This window comes from Equus przewalskii, chromosome 15, assembly GCF_037783145.1.
Source record: "Equus przewalskii isolate Varuska chromosome 15, EquPr2, whole genome shotgun sequence".
NCBI lineage: Eukaryota > Metazoa > Chordata > Mammalia > Perissodactyla > Equidae > Equus > Equus przewalskii.
This window is the reverse complement of record NC_091845.1, coordinates 43,703,966-43,729,457: the sequence shown is the minus strand read 5'-3', so window position 1 is coordinate 43,729,457 and position 25,492 is coordinate 43,703,966. Positions and strand designations below refer to the sequence as shown.

General features: G+C 42.3%; 1 long non-coding RNA gene across 2 annotated transcripts in view; it reads right to left on the bottom strand.

The window, feature by feature from the left end:
• Nucleotides 1–401: 401 nt before the first annotated feature.
• Nucleotides 402–25,492, bottom strand: part of LOC103556075 (uncharacterized) — a 54,922-nt gene continuing 29,831 nt past the window's right edge. Inside the window, exons 2-4 of one of the 2 annotated variants that reach the window (XR_546119.2) lie at nt 24,863–24,937; nt 23,187–23,247; nt 402–622 (exon numbers count right to left, since the gene is read on the bottom strand). This is a non-coding gene — a long non-coding RNA (uncharacterized lncRNA). Of the gene's footprint in view, nt 623–6,354; nt 6,475–23,186; nt 23,248–24,862; nt 24,938–25,492 lie in introns of those variants that run through there. The other variant, XR_011527027.1, reaches the window with a different exon arrangement.

Sequence of the window (25,492 nt, the reverse complement as noted above, 5' to 3'; positions counted from 1 at the left end):
TCTGGATATCTGATAAAATTGAGCCACTGAATTGGTACCTGAACTTTCCTGCTTCAGGACTTGTATGTAAAGAATTTTCCTCATTTTTTTTTTTAAAGATTTTTATTTTTTCCTTTTTCTCCCCAAAGCCCCCCGGTACATAGTTGTGTATTCTTCGTTGTGGGTTCTTCTAGTTGTGGTATGTGGGACGCTGCCTCAGCGTGGTCTGACGAGCAGTGCCATGTCCGCGCCCAGGATTCCAACTAACGAAACACTGGGCCGCCTGCAGCGGAGCGCGCGAACTTAACCACTCGGCCACAGGGCCAGCCCCGAATTTTCCTCATTTTTTAAAATTTTCTTTCAACTGAGTCTTCTGTTGTTTGGACCCAGATGCATCCTATCTTATACTGTAGGCAATCTTGTTTGTTTCTAGTAGCTTTTTGGATAGGATATAAAAAGAAGTCATTGGCTAAAACCAATGACAAAACCCTTTTTGTCCTTTTCCTGCCATCTCCTTCTTGAGGCCGAGAATGTGTAGCTCTTGCCTGAAGTTCTAGTCGCCATTTGTAACCATAAGACAAAGGTCAAGCAAATGAAGACACTTCAGCCCTGAACCAGAGCCAGGAGCCTCCTCCCTCGGGACCTATGACAAAAGCAAACAAAAACAAACCCTCAAGTCTTTAAGCCACTACAGGTGGGTCTCTGTCACCAGCAGTCAAACAAAAGCCCTGACTGATTGAATATCCTCTGCCTAGTTGTCTAGCAGATTGTCTATTTCTTGTCCAATTTTATGCGCACTTTATATATTTATATATTATAGAGATTTACCTTATCTGCAATACAAGAATTTTCTCAAGTTGTCTCTTGTCTATTAACTGTTACAGTATTTTCCCATGCAAATGTTTTATGTTTTCGGATAATCAGATTTTTTTTCTTTCATAGCTCCTGAGACTCTCCTCTTGATTACTGTTGTGGTATTAAAGATGTGCCCACAAGTTCTGTGATACTCTCCCCATCAAGAGGTCTAGTTTAATTTCCTTCCCCTTGAGTGTAGGCTGAACTTAGTGATTTGTTTCTAATGCATGGAATATGACAGAAATTATAAGATGTCACTTCTAAAATTAGGTTAGATGCTCATCAAACCATGCTGCAGTGGCGTCCCACATACAAAATAGAAGAAGATTGGCACAGATGTTAGCTCAGGGATGATCTTCCTCAAGCAAAAAGAGGAAGCTTGGCAATGGTTGTTAGCTCGGGGCCAATCTTCCTTACCAAAAAAAGGAAAAGAAAATTAGGTAAGAAAAAGACTGAGGCTTCCATCTTGGATGCATTTATTCTCATTCTCTCTCTCCCTTGGATCTCTTACTCTGGGGGAAGCAAGCTGCTGTGATATGAGCAGCCCCGTGGAGAGGTCCACACAGTGAGAAATGGAGACCTCCTGCCAATAACCAGTGAGGAACTGAAACCTGCCAAGAGCCACATGTGTGACCTTAGAAGCAGACTCTCCAGCCCATTTGAACCCTCAGATGGCTACAGCCTCACGAAAGACCCTGAACCAGAACCACCCAGCTAAGCCTCTCCAAGGTTCCTGATCCCTAGAAAGTGTGAGATAATAGATGTTAGGTGTTTTAAGCTGCTAAGTGTTGAATTAATTGGTTACACGGCAATAGGTAGGTAACACAGTTACAAACCGTTCCCATCATCCCAGATTATCCCTGTACTCTCCTACATTTTCTAGCAAAGTTTTAACTTTTAAAAAAAATACATTTTGTTTTGCATCTATTGAATTTAATTATTTTTAGAATTCTAGTCTCATTTGAAAACACAGCCTTGACACTAAGTGATGCCTTTATCATTCTACAAGGAATTGTAGATCCTCCTTCTTTTTAAAAAAATTTTTAAATTTTATTTTAAAGGTATGCTTTTTGGTGAGGAAGATTGGCCCTGAGCTAACAGCTGTTACTAATCTTCCTCTTTTTCTTCTCCCCAAAGCCCCAGTACCTAGTTGTAAATCCTAGTTGTAAGTCCTCCTACGTCTTCTATGTGGGATGCTACCACAGTATGGCTTGATGAGCGGTGTGTAGGTCTGCGCCCTGAATCCAAACAGGAGAACCCTGGGCTGCCGAAGCAGAGTGTGCAAACTTAACCTCTATGCCACCAGGCTGGCCCCTGGATTTAACTTTTTTATGTGGAGTAAAATAATAAGTCCACATACTTTCTCCAGTATGAGCACCATTGTTTATGTAATCTATTAAATAAATCTATTAACTCTTCAAAATATTAAATTTTTATAGAAATTAGGATCTCTTTATGAATTTTCTCCTGGAACAGAGAGAGAACTTCCGTATTTGTCAATCCCTAAGCCACTAGAAATTATTTTATTACAGTGGCCACTGGATGTGCCTAAAGGATCGGCTAGGGCAGCCTGGAGGGGACTGGGCCACAGAGAGAGAGGATACATTACATGGAGGGAGAGGGAGACATGGAGGAGACACAGATGCTGCTGGAGGTGCCACAGGAAGCAGAGAGAAGAGAAGAAGGTCCTTGGACTTCCCCTTCCTCCCATTCTCTAATCTTCTGCCAATGCCTTCCATTGGCTAGAACTTCCAGAAGGAAAGAAGGAAGGAAGGAAGATTGGGGAGGAAGAGCCTAAGGCTACGGTGTAGTTCCCAGAAAGTTCCAGCACATGGGGAGTCCTCAAGCAAAAGCTGTCTGTTAGAGAAGTCCCACATTCCACTAGGATGCCCACCATGCCTGGTTTTTGGCTGGGAACAGCCCAGGGGAAGCATGATTTCAGTGCAAACACGGTGGTGAATCCGGAGGAGCAGCAGCTGGAGCTGCCAGTCAACTGTGTTCCCCTCAGCAGGAGATCTGAGCAGCGCGTTTCCACAGTCACCACCTTTGGTTTTAAAATTCAATATATATTTAAATCACTGGAACAGAACCACTGGTGGTCTCTAACTGCAAAGCAGAGTATATACTCTCTGACTATATAAATACTTGGCATCGCGCATTTGTCAAAATACTATGTTACAGGAAAAATGCGTACCATACTCCAGTTTTGTCAATTGTCACAAAATAACTACTTTTTATACCTGAGGGAAAATAAAAATATATTTGATATGTTCAAATGGAATGGCTATCATGTTCCAGGCAATGTTCTTAGGCACTGTGGGGACACAGCGGTAAAACAAGACAGATTCTGCCCATATGAGCTTACATTCTATAGGGTAACATGGGGTGCAAAATAAAAGAGAGTAATAAGATGGAGACCCCTGATTTGTAGGGTGGAGGGTACCCAAAAGGAAGGAACTAAGGGAAGACATTAGGTAGAGTAATTCAGGCTGGCCCCTGAGGAGGTGGCAATGGAGCTGGAACTTGAATGAAATTGCCTTTGGTGTCTCAAAATGTTTCATGACTTACATTCAATCCTTCAAGTGCTTTTGGATAATCTTGATTAGTACCAAATAGAAGTCAATATACTAGATGTTTAGACTTCTTGTATATTGAGATAAAAAAACAACTGGCTTCTTTTTATAATCTTCATAAATTTTTTTAAATGACAAATTTAGAGAGAAAGTTTTAGGCTGCTATTTGCAAGCATTGCTCTACAAATAACACATTACAGATGTGGATAGTATTTATTCCCAATAAGCAGAAAGCCAAATTGGAGTAATTTTCACCATATTTTCTCTTTAGCACTGGTTGCTTAAGTAAGAGAGACATGTAGATCTGCTATATAAAGATCTCGATCAGATAAATGCAACTCACAGATCTGGGAAGAAAATCTTGATGCAAATTTGAGGAATTATCATTTATCTTGTTAAACATATATTTCAACGTCAAGGTTCCTCATTTTTCCTATCTTCCATCAGTGTCCATCACAGCTGTGAATTAAACACTATGGTTAAGAATAAAACAAGTTAAAATATATAAAGTTTAAGGCAATTGCAACGTCCACCATGTTCTACTAGCCACAGTGCACTTGGGGTCAGATGGACAATCAAATTCATAAGACACAATAGGCCACACCCAGCACCAAGTTTACTAAAGGACAGAGGACATGCAATATCCTGGCATGCACAGCAATGGCACTGCAGAAGTCCCACGACTCCCAAACATAGTCATTCTGAACTTAGGACATGTGTGCTCACAAGAGAGAAGACTGAGTACAGATGACCTCAGCTGAGGGAAGCCATCAGCTCTGAGCCCCCTTCAGCTTTATGCCGGCTGGCCTTGTAGCCCCTCAGACATGTGACTACCCACCCACCTCATTCTTCAGGACAGCTGCATCTCATCCATGTCAATAACTCATTACTCAATGACCAATTTTGATTACATGCACATACAGACTAAGCTCTTGTACATAATCCCCAGCTGGATTCTATTTAATCAGTAGTATATCATCCCAATAATTCTTTGAGTTAATGCTATAAAGAGAAAAGACCAAGAGTCAAAGCCTCAGATATCCCTGAGGCTAGAGGAAAGGCCACAGAACCAGCTGTTAACCCCCTTCCTTCCAATTCACCTCTTGCACTCCATTAAAATCTCCTCGATACATATTTGAGGCATTTTCTTATTCTTAGTACAGCAATTTCTACAATATTTGTTGCACACAAAAAAATAAACATACTAAAATACAAACAACCACCAAGACTTGTAACCTCCAGTGAGGAGTTAGAATTCTCTCCACAAAACAAGTTAACAAGACTCTGCCCATTCACAAGTTTCTGATATATATTCCTTTACCAATTGCTGCTTTCCTCCCTCCTCTGTTCTCCCCTCTCCCTTCCATGGTTTGCCCCTTTTTAAGACGTTGGTAGGAGCATTCAACTCCATAGTGTCCTCTGGCAAGTTCCCATGTGAATTACATCAATTAGGGGTCTTAAATCAACTCAAAACATCCTTTCATCCTGGAGATCATCTTCTACATTGGTTTGATTTTCATTTAGCTCTATACGTGGAGTCAAAAATCTTGTATTATACTCAGTAACCATGGCAGACATTAAAGTAATGCTCAACACATCATACATTGGTTAATATTATGGTGTCATTTTTCCAACTTTTCAAGAAAAACACCCTTTTTCTCATATTACCACTTATTTCCCTTAAGCAAGGTGGTCACTAGAGGCCTCTACTCAGAAAACTGAGTTCCATCTGGTATGGGGCGTGACCACATCCCATCCACCAGGAAACAAGTTTTCACTAGCCCAGGCTTCCAGGTTTCACTGTGCAGCCCTGCACACATTTTCCAAATTCCAGGGGAATCAATGGGACATGGCAACTGCATCACACAGATGTTCACTCTCTTGGACACTATCCTGCTTCCGTGAATGCTTTCATCCACATTCGCATCTGGTGTAGTCAAAAGGAAAAGCAGATTCTGAGATACTGTGTAAGCAGCAAGATGCAACTCCTTTTATAACCTTAACATGATGCCCTGCTGGCTCACAACGATACAAGGTATCAGCTACCAGGCACAGTAAGACAATGTGTCCATCTCAGTTCAAAAATAGGCTTTCTCTCAGGGCTAGAAAAGAATCAATATTACAAACATAACCAAAACAAACCAACAAAACTAAACAAAAATCACCCAAATCCAGCCTGCTGTTATTCAGTAGGTCATCAGAGGGTACTGAGTGATGTCATTTCTCTAAGTCAACCAAGTAGAATTTAAAGTATAACTTGTATTCCAGCTTCAGTCCAAATCTTCTTCTCAAGGGAAAGCAAATCCAGAGGTTTCTCCCAGCATCTGCCATGGTTTGGCACCACAAACATCTAAGAGTATTATTCTCTTGCTCCAAGATGCAATCTTGGGAAAATATGACCCTATCCTTTCCCAGCATCATTATCCATTTGTGTGCTCCATTTTCATCTGCCACAATTTCCCCCTTTGTCCATTCATTATCTGTCTCAAACCAGATAATGAACCTGAATCTCTGGATTCAGCCATATTGCCCACCCACAGGGCAGATAGCAGGGTTAGCCTTCCCATAACTTCCCCTTCTGTCCATTCCCAGGAAGAAGGAGGAGGAGGATTAGAGAAGCAAAGGATGAGAAAACTAAACCAGCAGGCAGCTGGACAGCACTGAGAGTCAGTCCTAGTTTAGATACGTGGGGTGAAGTCAGCATCCAGCACTTGTTGCCTTTGGGAAAAAGCACAGTCAAATTCCAAGGAACTGAAATAGTATCCTGAGCAGCAAAGCTGGTTGTCTCTATACTCTTGGCCCAAGTTATTCCCCAGAGTTGACCTGATTTGGCTCTGCATTTTAGCCAGGTGAATTAATCATCTTTAGCTGGTCATATGTGCTATTGGAATTCTCCAATCCTCCCTGGCTGCTTCTTCTGGAAAGGAGACCATCATAATATCATCAATGTGAAAAATAACAACTTTATTGGCAATCAAATCCAAGTGTCTTCTCATCAGGTTGGGAGCATATCCTGGAGACTTTCGGTACCCTTGCGGGAAGACAGTGAATGCACGGAGCCTTCCTTCTGTAAGAAAATGAATTGTGCCTGGCTTCCTTCCAAATTCAGATAAAAAAGCAAGCATTAGTCAAATCTGTCAAATTTTAGCCTGTTGGACTTCTTAAACAGTTTTCACTGTGTCTACCTTGGGGAAAAGCCATGATAGCTAACATTTAGTTTCCAGAAGCCACCTGCTTTACTCATAGGCCAAATAGGACTATTACGAGTGGAGAGACTATCACTCCTGCCTCTTCTACTTGTTTTATTAAAGCTGAAATTTCTTAATGCCTTTCCATGATGCAGTACCGTTTAATATTCAGTTTAAAGTGGGTATGGATCTGGGGGGGCGGGGGACACTATACTATACAGTGTGCATTGCCAGGTCTGTCCAATGGCAGTATATCCAATAAATGGTCAAACACATTTGATCTGCCGTGAGGTAGGTTTTCTTCCCAAGCACACTGGAATGGTGTGTCAATGTGAAGGGTCTGAGATTTCACCCTTCTTCCAAGCTAAGAAAATAGCCTGCTACAGTTTTGTGGTGGAAGATATGAGACTCTTGGATCAAAGGACTTTATTACTCATGGAACAAGAAGCATAAGCTGAAAGTTTGGATGGTTCCCCTGGCACTGGGTGGATGCTGCACAGTGGGTTTCAAAGTCCCAAGGTGGAAAAGGCGTTGGTATGTTTAAGAACAGAAAGAATAAAGTGCCTGGAGTCTGGTCATCAAGGGGAGAAGTGGAATGAAGAGATTAGCAAGGTAAGCAGGAGCCAGATTTGCAGGGTTGCAGATCATGGTAAGAAGTCCTGAGTTTTATTCTTGAAGATAGGTAGCCATGTAACTCTTCAAAGTAGAAAATACCATGATCTTATTTACGCCTAAAGGAGATTATTCTGGCTGCAACGTGGAGAAAAGATAGAAGGTTGAGAGTGAAATAGTTTAGTCCAAACAAGAGATGAAGTTGGCTTGATTAGGAGGTGATAGGGAGAAAGATGTAGATAGATTCAAGACAATATGGAGCTCGAACCAACACGTCTTGCATATGGATTGGTGGGGAGAGGCTCTGTCCTGGGGGCAAAGAAAGAATTAAGGATGATGTCTCAGTTTTTGGCTTGAAGAAAAAACAAACATATGAGAGGTAGGAAGATAGGAAATGAGGTTCGAGCAACCAGAGGGGCATCATAAGAGCTCCTTTTGAACAAAAGTGACATGAAATGCACGGAAATTTTGGATTGTTAGTGTTTGGGGTAGAACTAAAGGCATGGGACTAGACAAAATGACCCAGTGAATGAGTATAGAGAAAAAAATTAGACCAATAGCACAGATGTGGGCAAAGATTTAGCTACAAAAGTGGACAGGAAGGTGTTTATTCTAAGAGGATAAAACAGTAGCCCAAAACCCATTAATAGGAAACTGATTAAACAATACTATTCCATCAATTAAAATTGTGTTCTACAACGTATTTGCTCACATGGAAAGAAGTTCATGATATTAAGAGACAAGAGTTATAAGGCTACCTATAGTACAATCTCACTTTTATTCAAGAAATTCTCTGTACATATGCATAAAAATAAGAGTAAAAGAAATATACACTACAATACATAAAATATTAATAGTGGCTCTGAGGGGCTAGATTATAGGGTTTTTTTGTCTCTATTCTCTAAATCTTCAGTGAACACGTATCACTTGTATAACAGGGGAAGAGCCATGAAAAAATAATCTGATTCCTCACAGATATCTTTGGGACTAAATCCTGCTTCTAGAAACTCATGTGTGGCCGTTAAGCTAACCCCAGTGAATCAGGACAGTCAAATCTATCTTGTTTCTTAGCATCATTTCTGTAGCCAGCGGTTCTGAACCTTGGCTACACATTAGAATCAGCTGAGGAACTTACACTTCTCTGCCAGGCTCCCCACCTCCCCCAGGATCTGACTTAAGCGGTCTGGAAAGTGGCCCAGGCATAACCATTTGGGGGACCCTGGTGATTCTCATGGGCAGGTAGAGCCTGGGAACCACTGGGAAGCCCTGGCTTGGTCTCCAAAGCACAGGTTCTAAGGAGAGTAAATGGAAGCTAGAAAAGGAGGATGGTGGAAGAAACGAGACTTAGAAATAAAGGATTAAAGAGAAACTAATCAGGACACAAAATGCAAAGACGAAAAGGTTGAGAACTCCTCCCACCTCAAAATAGCTTTTCTTTCACACCAGGCACTAGTTAGCTGCAAAAATGTGATCTCTACACAGAAGTTGATAATAAGAGGCCGCTCCCAAAGCTGCTGGAGCAGGTGTTTCCTCCCAAAAGAGGGCGGGCCAGAACTATAAATCTCATTTTGGAAGTTTCAAGCCCTGGGGATACTATTCTGCGTTGCTGCCACTCTCGCTGCCATCTGTACCGAATCTCAGCTCCCGTTTCTGGGGCAGCCCTCCATCCAACTGGCAGCCCCACAGTTTGCATTCTTGCACAGTGTGTGAATGGAGGGGGAGAGCCTTTGGCAAGGCAGCCCTGGGGTCTCCTTCCCTCAAAAGATTTGCCAGTGATCCTTGCCCTGCTGGCTTCCTCTTTAATTGGCCCACGCTGTGGGGAGCAATTGAGATTAAATGGCCGCTTGCTGGGTGGCTGTGCTGTGCTAGGCGTGCGTGGCCCTATTTGGAGCATTTGTTGTATCCAGGATTGAATGAAGCAAGTGCTGCTGCTGAAGCTCGCGGGGTGTTCCTTGAAGCCATGTCAAAGCAGGCTCTTAATTTTGCAAAACAGCCTCCAAAGTCAAACTGGCTCTGTACCGGAGCCATTCCGGGCAGAGGGATGTCACGAGCAGAAGCCAGAAGGCACAGAAAGAAGTGGGCAGAAGGAAATTTAGGGCTATGAATCAAGAAAATAGGTTATTGTGCAACTGCCAGCTTGCTTTGAATAGCCAGCAAGGACAGGGAGGGATCCCCCTCCATTCATAGAGGTAATGCATTTCTCTAACAATGCTGGGCAGCCTCTGGGGCAAGGGTCATCCCAAGAGAGTACAGAATTTCTGGATTTTGGATGCTAAAGGCATGAGAGCAGAGCAGGGCACTGCTGACTCTGACCTTGGGCAAGTTGCTGAGCTTCCTGAGGCCTCAGATCGCAGGCTCTGCAAGAGGGTGACAGGAAAGCACAGGAAATCGAGGTGTGTTTACGTCTTCTCCTGGGAGTATTCTCAAAGATGAGCTTTGAGCCCTGTTCAGCCCTATCATGCAGAATGGACTGGGAACCTCATTTAGATTGAGCCAATGAAAACTCTAATCCCTTAGCAAATCCGGCATCTGACCACTTCTATCACCTGCCGTCACAACCACAGCCTCATCTCTGAGGCCTCATCTCTGGCCTCATCTCCTGCTAATTTACTCCTCACTTCCTTTGCCCCCAACACACACACTCTTGCCCCAGGGCCTTTGCATTCACTTCCCTAAATCAGATCCATACTGGAGAGTAAACTGAACTTCTAGTAAAGAAAAGAATCATTCCCATTGAATGAGGATCTCTTCAGTCTCTACTGAAAATGAATTACAAAATGTTTATATCAAGACAGACTAACCAAGGAAATTGAAGCTTGGGATTATTAGCTATAAACCAATTATAAACTGGGAGATGTTTACCACTCAGAAGACCTTGGTGACTCAGCCCTCGGATTCTGGGTGAAAATAGCTGATGGCACTATTGTTTAGTAAGGCCCTTCCTCATCTTTAATATGTAGATAACATGATTTTAACTTTCTTCTGCTTGTATACAGTTCAGCCCAACGTGCTGGGATATCACTAAATGGAAAAGAAGAGCATCCAGGACAATCAGCCTGTGAGAGGTGAGGTAACTACCCAAGAAACCAGAACAGGAGTCACAAACACATGTCTGGCAAGTGATGAGGGCGGGTGAAGCGGGCAGGTGCTGCCTAGAGAGAGCAGGACCACGGAAAAGGACAGCTGCTGCTCGGCGCTGGCCAATTGTCATTCTATGGGAATGGGAGTCTGGTGCTGCCAGATACGATTTTTCAGTGCAAGCCAGAACCCAAGTTTATGTGAAATCCCTCTGTTTTTGTATGTTGGCAACTCATTCGAATTAAAAGCAAAAAGAGGCATGGGTCAAACTACATCTTTGGGACAGATTCAGCAAACAGACTGCCAATTTGTGGTCTCTGAATTGACACAGAGAAGGTTACAGCAAATAAGGAGTAAGACCAAGAAAGCTCTAGAAAATGCAGAGTGAAGAGCGATGACCCCTAAGCTTGAGGTCAGGAAAGGAGTCAGAAAGGAGACAAGTCTTAAGATGGAGGCTAAAGAACATGAGAACTGAGAGTTGCAGGCAGGTGTGAATAATAAGCCTACTGAACTTTGGGACATCTGGCAAAGACATGGAGGTGGGATGGACAATGTGGAGTCCAGCCAACTGAAGTACAGGCAGCACGCTGGTGTGCCAGGTTATTTAATCTTCCCTTTTTCTTCCTCTGTTTTCACCTTTCAAAAATATAGGCAGCCCTGTGCTCGTTGCCTCAGGGCAGAAGTCACAAGCAACCTGGGACTCCACAGGACTTGTTTCCAAATCTGAACCCCTTGGGTCTAGGGTAGAATTCTCAGGAAAGGTATTTTGGTCATAAAATGAAGACAATATTCTAGAAAGAATGTTCCCTAGGCTGTAGAAGGGAAGACAAGCAGAGAAGCCTGGGGGTCCCATGGCAGATGCTGTTCATAACATGGCAGCTTATTCCCCATTTCCCAGGAAGAACCACCTGGAATCCAGAAAGGAAATGGATGTAGTACATCTAGGCAGGTGAGATTCTATGTAGCTGCCCAGATAGATTCCCAGCTACAGTCTGGAAGCAGCAGAGAGCCTCCAGGAAAATGGATATCACGGTAGGAAGAGGTGTTGACAAATGCTTCATAACCAGGGAAATCTCTCCCAACACCTTGACTCCCCTGAGAAAGAGTGAAATTAGAATTTCCTAAGACCCAGTAAACTGGAGGTGCAAAATGTAAGTTATTTTTCACATACCTGCCTTTCTGGACTGAGATTCAAGCTGGCTCCCTTAAAGAGGAGCTAAAGGTGAAGGCAGATAGGGTCTGAACTTGAGTCTAAGATCCTCTGCCAATGGCCAATGTGGTAGGCAGTCTCCAAAATGGCCCCGAACGATCCCCACTCCCTGGTACTCACACCCTTGCCTAGTCCCCTTCCACATGTACTAGGATTTGTCTGTGTGCGACCAGTAGCATACAGCAGAAGTGATGGCATGTCACTTCCAGGACTAGGTTATAAATAGACTGCAGCTTCTGTCTTGGGCTTACTCTCTCCCACCCCTTGCCCACAGATTAATCTCTCTGGGAGAAGAAGTTGCCGTGTTATGAACAGCTCTAGGAAAGGCCCAAGTTGTAAAGAACTGAAGCCTCTGGATGATAGCTAGTAAGGACCTGAAGGCTTCAATACAACAGACTGAAGTAACTGAGGCCTGCCAATGACCACGTGAGTGAGCTTGGAAACAGAGTCTCCATCCTCAGTCAAGCCTTGAGGTGACTACAACCTCCTAAGAGACTCTGAACAAGAACCCCCTAGCTCAGCCACTCCCAGATTACTGGCCCTCAAAAACTCTGTGAGATAATAAATGTTTGGTGTTTTAACCTGTGAAGTTTCGGGGTAATTTGTTACACAGCCATAGATAACTAATATACCCCCACCTCAATAGATCAAGTAGATGCTGAACTGAGTGTATTAGGAATTAGATGATTGGCCAACAGCAAAGTACAGAAGTTTTGTCCTTTTTCTTCCCAGATGGTGCCACCAACCCTCTGCCTAGGTAGATAGTCAGAGATGGATCATGACCTTGAGCTCATTGAAGAGAGAGGAGTTAAGGAGACTGTCAGGTGCAGATGCTGAGCTGTTCTCTGTACTAGGCACTTTTGAGTGTTACAGAACAAATCTTGTACCAAAATCCTATGTCAGCAGAGGGGAGTTTGTCATCATGGCTTACACCAATTGAGAAACCACAAGTTCCCAGGTGTCCTGGCAGCTTCAAGCCCAAGTGCCCCAGGGTGGGCAGCACAGGAATTTGCATTGGGTGATTTAAGGTAAAGACTGATTTTCAAGAGTAGCAAATCTTTGCAAATCACTTCTTTCCTCCCACTCATTTTTTTACACAGAAGGGGAACATTTGCTGTTTTTTTAGTGCCTAGAGCCTTAGCATCTGCCCCCTTGTCATTTGGGAATTGAATATTATGGCACTTGCTGATTTGCAAAGTAGCCATTAATCACTGAGCTCTGCCCTCACTCTGATGACGAGCCAGAAGTGGTTACAAACTGAAGCATTGAAGGGTTAACCCAACACTGTCTCCTGATGTGCCTGACATTTGTTCTTTGCGGTCTATGAAGCTAGTGGGTCTAGACCCTAGAAGCCAGGAGAGAAACGGGGTGAGGAAGCCTGGAATCCAACAGTCTCTAGAGAGACTTCCCATGGTCTTTCTTCCAGTACCTAAGTCTTTGCCCACGTTCCCTTCTGTCTTGGGAGAATGCTTCCAGATGCTGTCAGTGACTTCCCTAAACCATGGGCTGCAGGCAGCTCCACCACTGCTATTTCCATAAGAAAAGTTTGCAATTCTAAACAAATTCACTTTGGATCTTGAGACTTAAAAGGACTCCTCTAAATTAGAGCAGGGATTTCTCTCAAGAAGGTGTATTCACATTACTTTCACTCTGACAATACTTCATTTTAATTTTGTGATAAGGCATCCATCCACAAAGGACTGAGTTTAATTTTAAACTCTCTTATCTGGAAGCTGGAAAGTAGAGAAGTACTGAATGTGAGCTTGTAGTATCAGGAGAAGGGCAATTTGTGATGAGTGGCCTCTGTCAAGTGTTAAGAAAGGGTCAAAGAGAATGACGAGCGGCCTTTATTACTGGGTGTGTGGATGGGCTGAACTGGGCTAGTGGCCAGAGCAAAGTCTCTTTGTGACCTTCTGTCTCTCTTTGCATCTACTGACATACAGGGGCTTTTGCTTCCTAACCGTAGGAAGAAGAGGTTTGGGTGGGCAAAGGAAGAATCAAGAGAAAGCCGACCACAGCAGGGGCTGGTGGTGGCATGGAGACAGATCTTCTCCTGGCGCCTTGGATGGATTTGAACACCTGTGGGTAGGGGCATAAGGGCCAATGAGAGTAGTTCATGAGATGTGTGATGACACTCTGGACACAGAGCTGATTCAGGGCACAGGGCACAGAGTGGGACACAGCTGTTGGAGAAGGTCATTTTCAGCAGAACTGAGCACAGCTCTGGTCCCTCAAGGAAGGGGAATTCCTGAAACCGTCTGCATTCCCAACTCCATCTGCCTCTCATAGAATCCAATCTGTGATTTGTACACACTGGCCTTGTCAGAACTTTGTTCCACACAGAATTAGAATCATTGCAAGAGATCTGAGAAAAATGAATTTCTGTCTTGTGTGTGAAGACAAATAGAAAGTTTTCACAGCACTAGAGTAAGTGTAGGGTCGTGAGGCTTTGGAAGTTTGATTCTCTAGAACAGCTGGTCCCTTTCCTTCAGTCCCCTGAGGTGGTGACTGACACTGTTTGTTTAAAGTTACCATGGGCACTTTGAAGACTGGGGGGTGGCACTTGCTTAGCATGAGGCTTAGGAATGCTGTCAACAGAGGTCATGAGCTGTCTCAAGTCTTACTTTGGTAATAACACATCAGGGGGTGTTCCAGAGGGGCCTCTTCCCTCCATGGTCCACACACACCTGGAAAGAAGTTTTCAGGAGCCTCCTGGGAACATCCATTCCAGCCTCTTGACACTTGAAGATGCTATTTCCAAAGGGCAGTCATTTCTAAACTTATTCCAAAGATGGAATTCCAATGTACAGAAGAGGTGAAAGTAGAACTTTTGATTAAGTAAGGGGACACGGCATCTGAAGACCCACCAAACCTGGTTAGAAACCAAGTGGCAATATCAAATGGTATCTTCAAATGTGGCCAAATGGGTCCCCCTTATTTTGCTGCCCACTCTGATGTGTGTTTTGTTTTTGGGGAACGGCAGCCAATTGTAGGGGGCTCTACGGCACTGCTAGGGTCAGCAGTGCTGCTGGGGCCATCTAAAGCTCCATGGGGAAATGCCAGCAGAATCTATTCTGATGCCAGTGATGGCAGTGTGGCAGTGGTTTAAGTGGCTGCAAAATTCAGGGTCTGGTGCAGTGCTGTTGGACATACTGCCACTTGTGTGTCCTTCAGGGGACCAGTTCTGTGAAATCACTTGTATTGTGTCTGGGTATGGAGCCTCCATTCGGGTAGCTGGCTTTTCATCTTTCCTGCAAATTACTTTCTTTTCTGCTTAAGTTAGCTAGAAACCTGACTTTCAACAACCTCTAGCAAGAGAAAGACAAAGGAAGAGAAGTTATTTCAGTAGAAAAAGATTCAAATGTCTCCCCAAACAGAATTTTGCATCTGCTCTGCTTGATGCACTCTTTCCCCCATTGGGTACCCTCCATTGAAATGGGAAGTGGCTTAGGGTCCAAGTTTGGTGTGTTGTTCTTTTCATTTGAGCCGTGAGGATGAGGCACAGGCCTGGAGGAGATGCTCTAGCAAAGACAGAAGAGCCATGGTCCCGAGGGGTCAACTGAAAGGCAGAGAGAGGGTGAGCCCCCTCTATTGCTAATATAACCTAAAGAATGGTACAAAATGCCTCTTTCCCTGCACACAAACGGCCTTCTGCATTAAGTACCTCAAGTGGCCCCCTGCCTTGGTGCTGTTCCCTAAAAGCAGAGCCTGAGGCAAAACTTACTTGCAGGCAGTTGGCTTGACAAGTCCTCCCAGGGAGCAGCAGGCAGGGAAAGGGGAACAAGAGACAGAGAGGAGAGAAAGCTATCACCAGATGCCTTGTCATCTGTGAGTTGGTTACCACTGTGGGCCACTGGGAGTCAGCCTTCTGAGAAGGCCAGGTAAAGTGCACCCCAGAATTGTTCACCTCAGGGACAGAAGAAGCACTAACAGTAAGCTCCTGTTGTCCACTGGCTGAGGGTTGTCCTGTGTGCCCTCACCCCCACACATCCAGACTGAGCCACGTGAGGTGGGCTCCCACAGGCCCTTCCTGCCACCCCCACCACCCCCCATCCCCGGGATGGAAGAGCAGCCCCAGGGCAGGCGTGGTCCTGCCAGCAGAAGGTGCTGACACCTGGGAGCAGGGTACTCTAGCCATGCCTGGAATCAGAGGCTAGGCCAAAGGGATGTGAGGCGGTGTACAAGGTGTCCAACCCTCCCAGTGCTACCTTCTCACAGAACAGCACTTCATGCTTTTCAGAAGGTTAGTACCATGTTGCATGCCTATTTAAAATGATTGTTGCCCAAGTCTGGTCACTTTCAATGCTATTTCTGAAACACACCCCACATCACTAACACAAGCAAAAATATGGATCCCTCCAGGTCTTGGCCTCTCTTATTTGCACGTACTGCTTAGCCTATGCATTATTACTTTGGATTTGTTACCATGAGGCTGGGCAGAGGGAACAGGCTCCCAAGATTTGAGATCAGGCTTAAGGAACAGACCCTATTTAGGCCTCAAGCATGAGTCTCACGCTCCAGCTCAGCTTTTTCAGACTCTGCACTGGGGGCTGGGGAGTGGGCATCACAGACTCAGCTAAAGTGGTGTGCCCCTCTCCCATGTCCTACTGTTCCTGTGCAGAGCTCCCGTGAGGGCCTCTCAGGAAAGGTGTGACTGAGCCAAGGCAAGATGCAGGGTTCCTTGCCACTTTGATGGCAGCAAAGCACCTGCCTTCACCCATGACATTTACCTAGACAAAGGCATGAATCATGCATTTATTCCACTGATAACCTAAAGCCCTTCTTTAAGTTTTGGTTTTTTCCAGTTACCAGAACCATTTACCTTAAGTTATTTCCAAATAGACTTGAAACCTATCTCCTCATCCTCTCCTGGGGAATGCCCTTTATCAAAATTTCCAGCATGTAAAGCAATAGCAAATAAAGCCTGGGGGCGGGGGGGTGGTTCTGGCCACACTTATGTAACAACATCTCTGAATATATTATTGACCCAGTGCGGAAGGAAGTTATGAATGAGGTAAAGAGATTGTGGTTCATTCGTTTCTTTTCTTATAAACTTGAGTTTATATTAACATAGTTCTTCATTCCTAGCGATACTGTAAACTGACTCTTACAGTCACTAAACAGTTTTTCTCAGCACAGAGTTTCTCTGAAAGTCTGAAACAAACCTTACTCAGTTAATCGATTTCTTTCTCAAGTCCATTAAGTGAAGGTGAGCTGTTACAGTACTTTTTTTCTACAAGGATAGTGATTCAAACAGCATTAGTGGGTCTGAAGACATTAAAGATGGCAGCTATTAAAGTGTAATATCTGTGTCATAGGTCCATTCCATATGCAAAAGTTTTAAGGTGGTCTCAGGACAGGCCAAACTGTCGTTGGCATATAGTGGTTCTAACTCAAGGAAGAAGCAGCCTAATCGAGTGTGAGAGTCAGAAACCACCTCTCAGCTCACCTTCAGCCCATGTGGTCTCTTTGCTTCCAGTTGTTCTTTTGCCCAGAGAGAGCTCTTTAGGCAGCCGTACTACAACACATCAAAGCATCTTGCATCCAACTTTAGCTTCGATGTAAGTGGTAGCAAACCCGCACATTCACATCTGTGCCAGAATCTGTTGGTGTTTTCAACCATAGCCTTGTTTTCTCAGAGATTAAAATTTAGTTAGGGGAAATGAGATTACCCCGTGTCAGACTTCAAAGGACAAAGGCATATTCTGCATTACAGCCCAAACATATGATGTAAAAGGGCACTATGGGAAACACAGACAGGTCAGTGAGCATGGCAGTTGCCAGGAAAGAAACAATGTGTATGTATTGACATTCCATCACAAGTAGTCACTTCTCTACTCTCCTCATGGAAGATTGCTCCCCTACCCACTCCAGCCATACAGTTCTGGTCAGCCTGCCAATCACAGGCTAAGCTGATCAGTGATTTGTCATATGTCCTTGTCCCCAACCAAGTTTAGGCCAATCTGAGTCCCTCCTGGGGTTTTCTTCTTACTGAAGTCATCAAGGAAATGCTCTTTTTATTCTCTGCTCATATGGCTATAAAATATGTAAGTCTGGAGCTAGGTGATGCTTCAGTTCCTGCTTCCTTTGCAGGGAGCCTGGGATAACAAGATGAGCTTGCAAAGAGGGGTAGGTATAAAAGCTGAGGAGTACCAGTGACATCCAAGTCCCTTAGTCTAGTTATCCCTGAGATCAGCTCCACCTGCCCCTCTTCTTGGGCAAAGGCTGGAACTTGCCACCGACCAAGTCCTAATACAGAATGTTTCATAAATGGAGATGCAAGTTGGGTCTTGAAGGCAGGTTAGGCCTTGGATTCATGTTAAGGAAAAGGAGCATGGAGGGAAGCTGGAGGGCAGAGGGAGGTACAGTGATCAGACTGACAGAGCAAATGTGCTGTTCAGGAATGGGAGAGATGATTAATCAGAAATGGGGATGAGCTGTATACTTTGGGATTGTTGTTAGAATAAATACATTCTAAATTGATTCAAATTTGCAAAATAAATGTTGAAAAGTTTCCTTCCCATGCCTGTTTCACAACCATTCAGTTCCTATCTCTAGAGGAAATCAATATCCATACAGCAAATTTTGCATATATAAACAATATGCATGACTATTTTGGAAAGTTTTGAGTGCTAAGATAAGGCACTTGGTCTGTATTTAGTAGGCAACATGGAGCCACTATAGATTTTCTAGAAGTGTAATTTACATATAATAAAATGCATACTTTAGATTCTTAGACAAAAGACTTACACAGTGAGAGTAGTGTTTTAGGGTGATTTGGCTGATGGAAGGGTTCAGAATTTCACTGGGTGGTCTTAACAGGAGACTTGAGATGACAGAAAAAAAGGTGACCTTTGGGGAAAATATCAAAGTCTAACATTGGTGTGATTGCAGTCCCAAAAAGACGAAAGACAGAGACAGGGTACAAAATATTTGACAAAATAATAGAACGAATTTCCAAACTTGGTGGGAAATGTGAATTTATAGATGAAGAAGTTTAGTGACTCCTAAGCAGGTTAAACACAAACAAACTATACCTAGGCACATCATAGTCAACTGCTGAAAACCAAAGATAAAGAGAAAATTTGAAAGAACCAGAGGAAAAGGATACTTTACATACAGCGGAGCAAAATTAGGAATTATGGTTGACTTCTCATCAGAAAACAATGGAGGCAAAAAAGTCAGTGTAATAATATCTTTAAAAGTGCTGAGGGGCTGGCCCTGTGGCCAAGTGGTTAAGTTTGGCATGCTCTGTTTCAGTAGCCTGGGTTCATGTGTTGGGTGCAGACCTACATCACTCATCAGCCATGCTGTGGCAGCAACCCACATACAAAATAAAGGAAGACTGACACAGATGTTAAGTCAGGGATAATATTCCTCAAGCAAAAAGAAAGAAAAGAGGAAGATTTCCACAGATGTTAGCTCAGGGCCAATCTTCCTCAGCAAAAAAACAAACAAAAAAAGTTGAAAGAAAATTGTCAGCCTAGAATTCTATATCCAGCCAAAATACCCTTCAAGAATGAGGGCAAAATAGGGGCTGGCCCAGTTGCATAGTGGTTACATTCACAATCTCTGCTTCAGTGGCCCAGGGTTCGTGGGTTTGGGTCCCAGGCGTGGCCCTATGCCATGCTGTGGCAGTGTCCCATATACAAAAAGAAAAATAGAGGAAGATTGCCACAGATGTTAGCTCAGTGACAATCTTCCTCAAGCAAAAAGAGGAAGATTGGCAACAGATTTTAGCTCATGGCCAATCTTCCTCACACACGCAAAAAGACAAACAACACAATTTGCAAAATGGCAGACATAAATCTAACCATATCAATAATTACATTAAGTGTAAGTGGATTAAACATTCCAGTTAAAAGGCAGAGATTGTCAGACTGGTTAAGAAAACAAGACATACTTACATGCTATCTACAAGAGACCTACTTTAAATATAAAGATATAGATTAGGTTTACATTAAGCCTATGGAAGCACATATACCATGCAAAAAGGAAACTAGAAAACTAGAGCAGCCACATTTGAGATTGGATAAGATACTCTAACACAAAGAATTGCCGTCAATAAAGAGGAACATAACAAATTATAGAATGGTCAATTCTTCAGGAAGAGAAAACAATCATAAATATGTAGAAGCCAAATACCAGAACTTGCAAGTACATGAAGCAAAAATGATTGGACTAAAAGGGAGAACGACAAAATCCCCAACTGCGTCTATGGACTTAACACTCTTCTTTCAGTTATTGGCAGAAAAAACTAACCAAAACCCAAAAATCAGTAAGGATAGAGATTTTAAAAGTACTATGGACCAACTCGACCTAAATGACATTCATAGAATACTCCACCAATCAACACAGAATACATGGTACATTTATCAGATAATTTATGGTCCAGCACATGATCTGAGTCTCAATAAATTCAAAATATCAAAATAACACAATATATGTTCTTTATCCACAACAGAATTAGGAATCAACAAGATAGATAGAAAAAGAGACAAATATCTGAAAATTAAGCGCACTTCTAACAAGTCAAAGAAATTGAAGAATATTATAAAATATTTTGAACTAATTGATAATTAAAATAAAACACTAAAATGTGTGGGATGCAGCTAAAACAGGGCTTAGAGGCTCAGAAGAAAATTATAGCTACAAATGTTTATTTTAGAAAGGAAGAAAGATCTTAGATCAATAATCTAAAGTTCAATGTTAGCTAGAAAAAAAGAGCAAAGTAAACCCAAAGCAAGTAGAATATAAATAAGAGAATAAATTAGTGAAATAGAGAAAATTAATAGACAAGATACAAGAGAGAAAAATAGAAAAATAGAGAAAGGAAGATCAAAAGTTCTTTCTAATAAAAGATGAACAAAATTGATAAACCTCTAGCTATCTTAGTTAAGAAAATAAAAAGAGAGAACACAAATTACCAATATCAGGAATGAGAGATATTTAAAGGATAAGCAAATATTATAAACAACTTTATGATAATAAATTAAACAATTTAGATGAAATTAACAATTCCATGAAAAATACAACTTATTAAAGCTGATGCAAGAAGAAATAAGAAATTCGAATGCCTCTGTCTATTAAAGAAATTGACTATTATCAAAGTTCTTCTCACAAACAACACTCCAGGCCCAGATGGTTTCATTACCACAATCTATCAAACATTTAAGAAAAAATAACACCAGTCTTACACAAACTCTTTCAAAAAATAGAGTTGGAAACACTTCTCAATGTATTTCATGAAGTCAGCATTTCCCTAATACCAACACTAGATAAAGAGAAGATAAAGAGAAGAACACTGCAGACTAATACGTCTCATGAATATACATGAAAACTCCTTAGCAAAATATTAATAAATCCATACATTGTGAACAAATAGGGTTTATGCCCAGAATGCAAAGATGGTTTGAGATTTGAGAACTGGCCAACAAAATCCTCCATATTAACAGAATAAAGGAAAATTACATGATTGTTTTAATAGAAGCAGAAAAAGCATTTGACAAAATTCAACATTTATTCATGATAAAACTCAGCATACTAGGAATAGAAGGGAATTTCCTTAATCTGATAAAAGGCATCAACAAAACACCTGCAGCTAACATCATACCTGATGCTGAAATGCTGCATGCTTTCCCCCTACAGTTAGTGACAAGCAAGGGTATCCATTCTCACCATCTCTATTTTAACACTGTACTAGAAATTGTAGCCACTGCAACAAAGTAAGAAAAAGAAAAGCCATAACAATCAGAAAGGTAGAAGTCAAACTTTCTGTATTCACAGATAGCATGACTGCTTATGAAGAAAATTTTAAAGAATCTATAAATCAATTAATAGAACTAACAAGCAAATTTAGTAAGGTCATAAGATACAAGGTCAACATTGAAAAATTAATTGTATGCCTATATATGATTGAAAAACTGAAATTTAAAAAGCAATACCATTTATACTTACTTTCCAGCCCCTCTGGTATTGAGTGGCCTGTGACCAAGCTCTGGTCAATGGAATATGATAGAGGTGATCTGCCTCCCTCCAAGCATGGCCCAGAGAATCCTCCCAGGTGCAAATCCTTAGTCCTCTCTTTCCTTCCCTATAATTACCGGAAACCTTGGTTTGAAGATGACAGAGCCACAAGATAGGTGCCTGGTTCCCTGAAGCTCTGCTTTAGAAGAGAGATGTCTGCTATTGGGAATAACTGTTTTGATACTTCTAATAATAAATTTATAATGTTTGATCTGTTGGCTAATATTACCCTAACTGATAGAGTGACCATCACTAGGGGATCAGATAGGGAAAATGTGGTGGGTGAATATTCTAGAACACCATGCTGCCATTAAATGCCATGAATATATCCACATAGCTGTGCATACATCGTAAAAAAACACTGAGTAGAAAGACAGAGATCCATAATATGGAACCACTTATGTAAATTGGAATACATTCCACTGTATATTGAAGGAGTCATACGTATATAAGGACATATTATTAAATGCAGTAGAAAGGCTAGGGTGGAATGGGAGAGGATTTTAGGGACAAGGGGAAAAAAACATGTGGCCATGAAATGATACTCAACTCAGCAACTGCAACAGCACAAGGGACAACAGGTTGGAAGATGAGGAATCTGAAAGTAGACGCTCTTAGGAGGATATGTATGAGCAGCACACAAAGACAACATTAAGGATTCTAGATATTATTTAATAGGAAGTCCAGTGGCACAGTTTGCTCCACAAAAACAGCAAATAAAAGTATACTTAGCTAAGGAAAGCTTTGATATTCATCGTCACATTTGCAAGATGGAATGGTGGATATTTTCTGGTAGATGTAAAAGTTTTATGTCATAATAGTGCTCATCTGTGTTTCAAAGGCAAGGTTCTTGGAAACTGAGTCATCTGATAACCCAGGTTCTATTAATGGAAGCCTCAAAACAGGAATGCTAAAATTGAGACTGTCTTCCATTTAATCAAAAACTCTGCTATGGCTCTGAAAGGAATTGCAAAGAGCCCTGAGCACACACCACACACAATGATTCATACTTGGCCTTTAGTTCTCTTCTAGAAACAAACAGCTCAAGACAGTGGGTCAGTTTCGTCAGGTCTGTATGAGAAGCAAGAGGATCTGACCACTTAATAACCTTATTGTTTTAAATTCCCATGTAAGAGAAGAGGCACAGTTCCAGTTTAGCCATTTAGCACGTGAATTATATATGATTTTAGATGAGGCTCTGTAGACTAGAGACTCATTTCAGTGTCTAACTGCTGGAAAGAGTGCAATAAAAATACATTTAAGGCCCCATAGAAATAGCAACAGCCATTAAAGTTGTACTACTACTTAAAAAAAAATTCATAATTGAATGAGATTGCTCTGGTCTCACTGTGGTACTCACATATACCTTGAAAAGGGCCAGCTCCCAGTGATACAAAATACATTTTGATTGTGTACCTACATTTGATGGGGGGGCGGGGGCAAGGAGGTCTACTGATAACAGCAGGATTTCATTTAAGAGGACAAAGTAGACGATAGAGGGATGTGTAAAGGGTCACAATGTTCTTCTTATTACTGATTTCAGCAATAAAATGTTTCAACGTATGCTTGTGGGCTCTGTGCTACTGTGCATCTCAACACTTCAATGCATTAGAACCTAAGAACTTTGTAACGGAATCCTCAAGATGTCAAGACAAAATTCCTTACCATCACTGTGCAACTTTTACAACTTGCAGAGGATGCTGTCATCACACCTGGTGCAGATGCTCTGCAGATGAAAACCCAGAATTAGGCCAGGCAACAGAGGCAGGCAAGATACATTATTTAAGAGATGCATTATTTAGTCAAAATGTGAAACATTCAGTTTGAACTGTTCTGGAGCAAAGTGGGAGTGGGGAGAAGAGTTTAGAGGAGGGTCCCAGCTCACTCCTAGAGCTCTTCTTTCAAACTATTAGGCAAATTTTTACACTCCAGAGCAAAATTTATATGCATTCCTTGATGGTTAGCGCCCTAGTAGGAAATAGCCTTTGGCACACCACCATCTAGTGGCATCCCAGAAGAACTCGAGAAGCTGCATTTATTTATTTTCCTTAAAGTCATTGGAGCAGAGGAAGAAGCAGTTTATGTAGCATAGGAACCTCTTTGCATTCTAGGCCCTCTCTAAAGAGGGAAACTCCCACTGGACCTCAATAATGGCAGGGCAGACTGCCCTCATCTGAATGAACCCTGCTGCCTTTCATCATCTCAAGTGAGGATCGTAGTATCTATTCCTAGTTTGCTGTGAAGATAAAAATGATTCACACATGCAGTGCTCACAAGTATGCCTGGTGCAGAGTAAGCACTCAAATTTCTTAGATCCAATGACATTCCTTTATTTAAGAACTCAACTCACCACTGCTTACAGCTAAACCAACCATCTAGGCTTGTCAGGTTGCCCTACAAGACCATCCACAAGCGTAGGTGGCCGAAAGCAGTGGAGAGGCAACAGCACTTCCATTAAGCAAGGATAAAAAGTAGATGAAGAAAAAGCTTCCATTCTTTCTCCTATTTTTAGGACCACTACTCTTCTCATGACCTCCAAAAAGAATTACAGTTTTAACCATTTTTGGTTTCACAAATACCTCTGGGAATCTGGTAAAACTTGGGGTCACCAGAAAAATGCACACAAAATCTTACCTTTGATTTTGGGCAGTTCACTGACCCCCTAGAGCTTATTCCCATGGACCCCAGGGTTAACACTGCCTCATTTAGAGACTGCCGGGTCATTGGAAACAGGAGAGGAGGGACTTTTCCTCCAGCCCTTCTTTAAGCCTCTTGCTTCCAGCACTGGGGGAAGAGTTATTGGTAAATACAGGGCCTGCTCCTATATGTGTTCTCATCTCTGCCCTGCCACTCACTCACTGAGAAAAAGCTGACTTTGATTTTTCTTTTTCCCCTTTAAGGCTGAAGTAGCCATTTAGGTGTTGTCTCAAGCTTTACTCACTCCTTCCTCCAAACCAGGAAAAGGCACTTGGGGGCTGCCCTCGGACAGCTATCAGCAGAGGATGAAAGGCCCATGAAATATACAGACATTAAGACCTCAGCCATCCGTCAGGTAATTTAGGATTTTAAACGGTAAAATAAAAAGCCTGGCTACCCATATATTCTGAAAGCCACACCTTCCACTAAAGAAGTGCCTAAGTAGGGGTGACCAGAGCTGTTGCCCACTGGAAACCACAGGGCTCTCCCCACCCCTATCATCAATCATTCTTGGATCATGGCAGCTGTTTGTTGGATTACAGGATACCTTCTCCAAACTCAAAAGTTGTGCATTGTTCACTGTGATTTGGGGGATGTCATTTAATATCGTTTTACCTAGTTCAATAACTTTAGAGAGACATTACCTGGTCTGGATGAGGGATCTGCACAGTCAAACCTTCTGTCCTTCCCAGGTCAAGTATATCACATACCCAAGTGGGCTGTAGGATGGAGTAGGAAGAAGAAATTCGGTTTTAGTGGCGGTCTTTTGATTTTCCTTTTCCCCCAACAGAAGCAACAATTCCACTTTATAATTTTGGTCTCAGTTTTCCTAAATTATATGCAAGCCAAACAACGCCTTTGTGGACAATCGTGCCACACTAAGCCTAGCCACCTCTCTGATCAGCCATAGTCCTGCTTTTCCCTTTTGTCTCCCAGGCATCGGAGCCATCTTTCACATCTTACATTTTCTTTCATGCTTTCTTTATACTTTTCTGTTCCTTTCATCTGCTCTTTCATCTCATCAATTCATTCTTCGGCTATATCGACTATTGTTTATCCTATATTTAAGCTCTTTATCTGTATTTTTTTCACATTTCTACTTAGTTCTTTGATTTCTTGCTCTTGCTTCATGCTGTTAACACCATTCCATATCTCAAGTTTATTGATCATCTCTATTTTAAGTCCTTGACCAATGTTCCAATAGTTCTGTTTCAGAGGGTTTGTGTTTTTGGTTTGAGGTCTTTTATGCAATGGCACTCTTCAAGTGTCCAGGT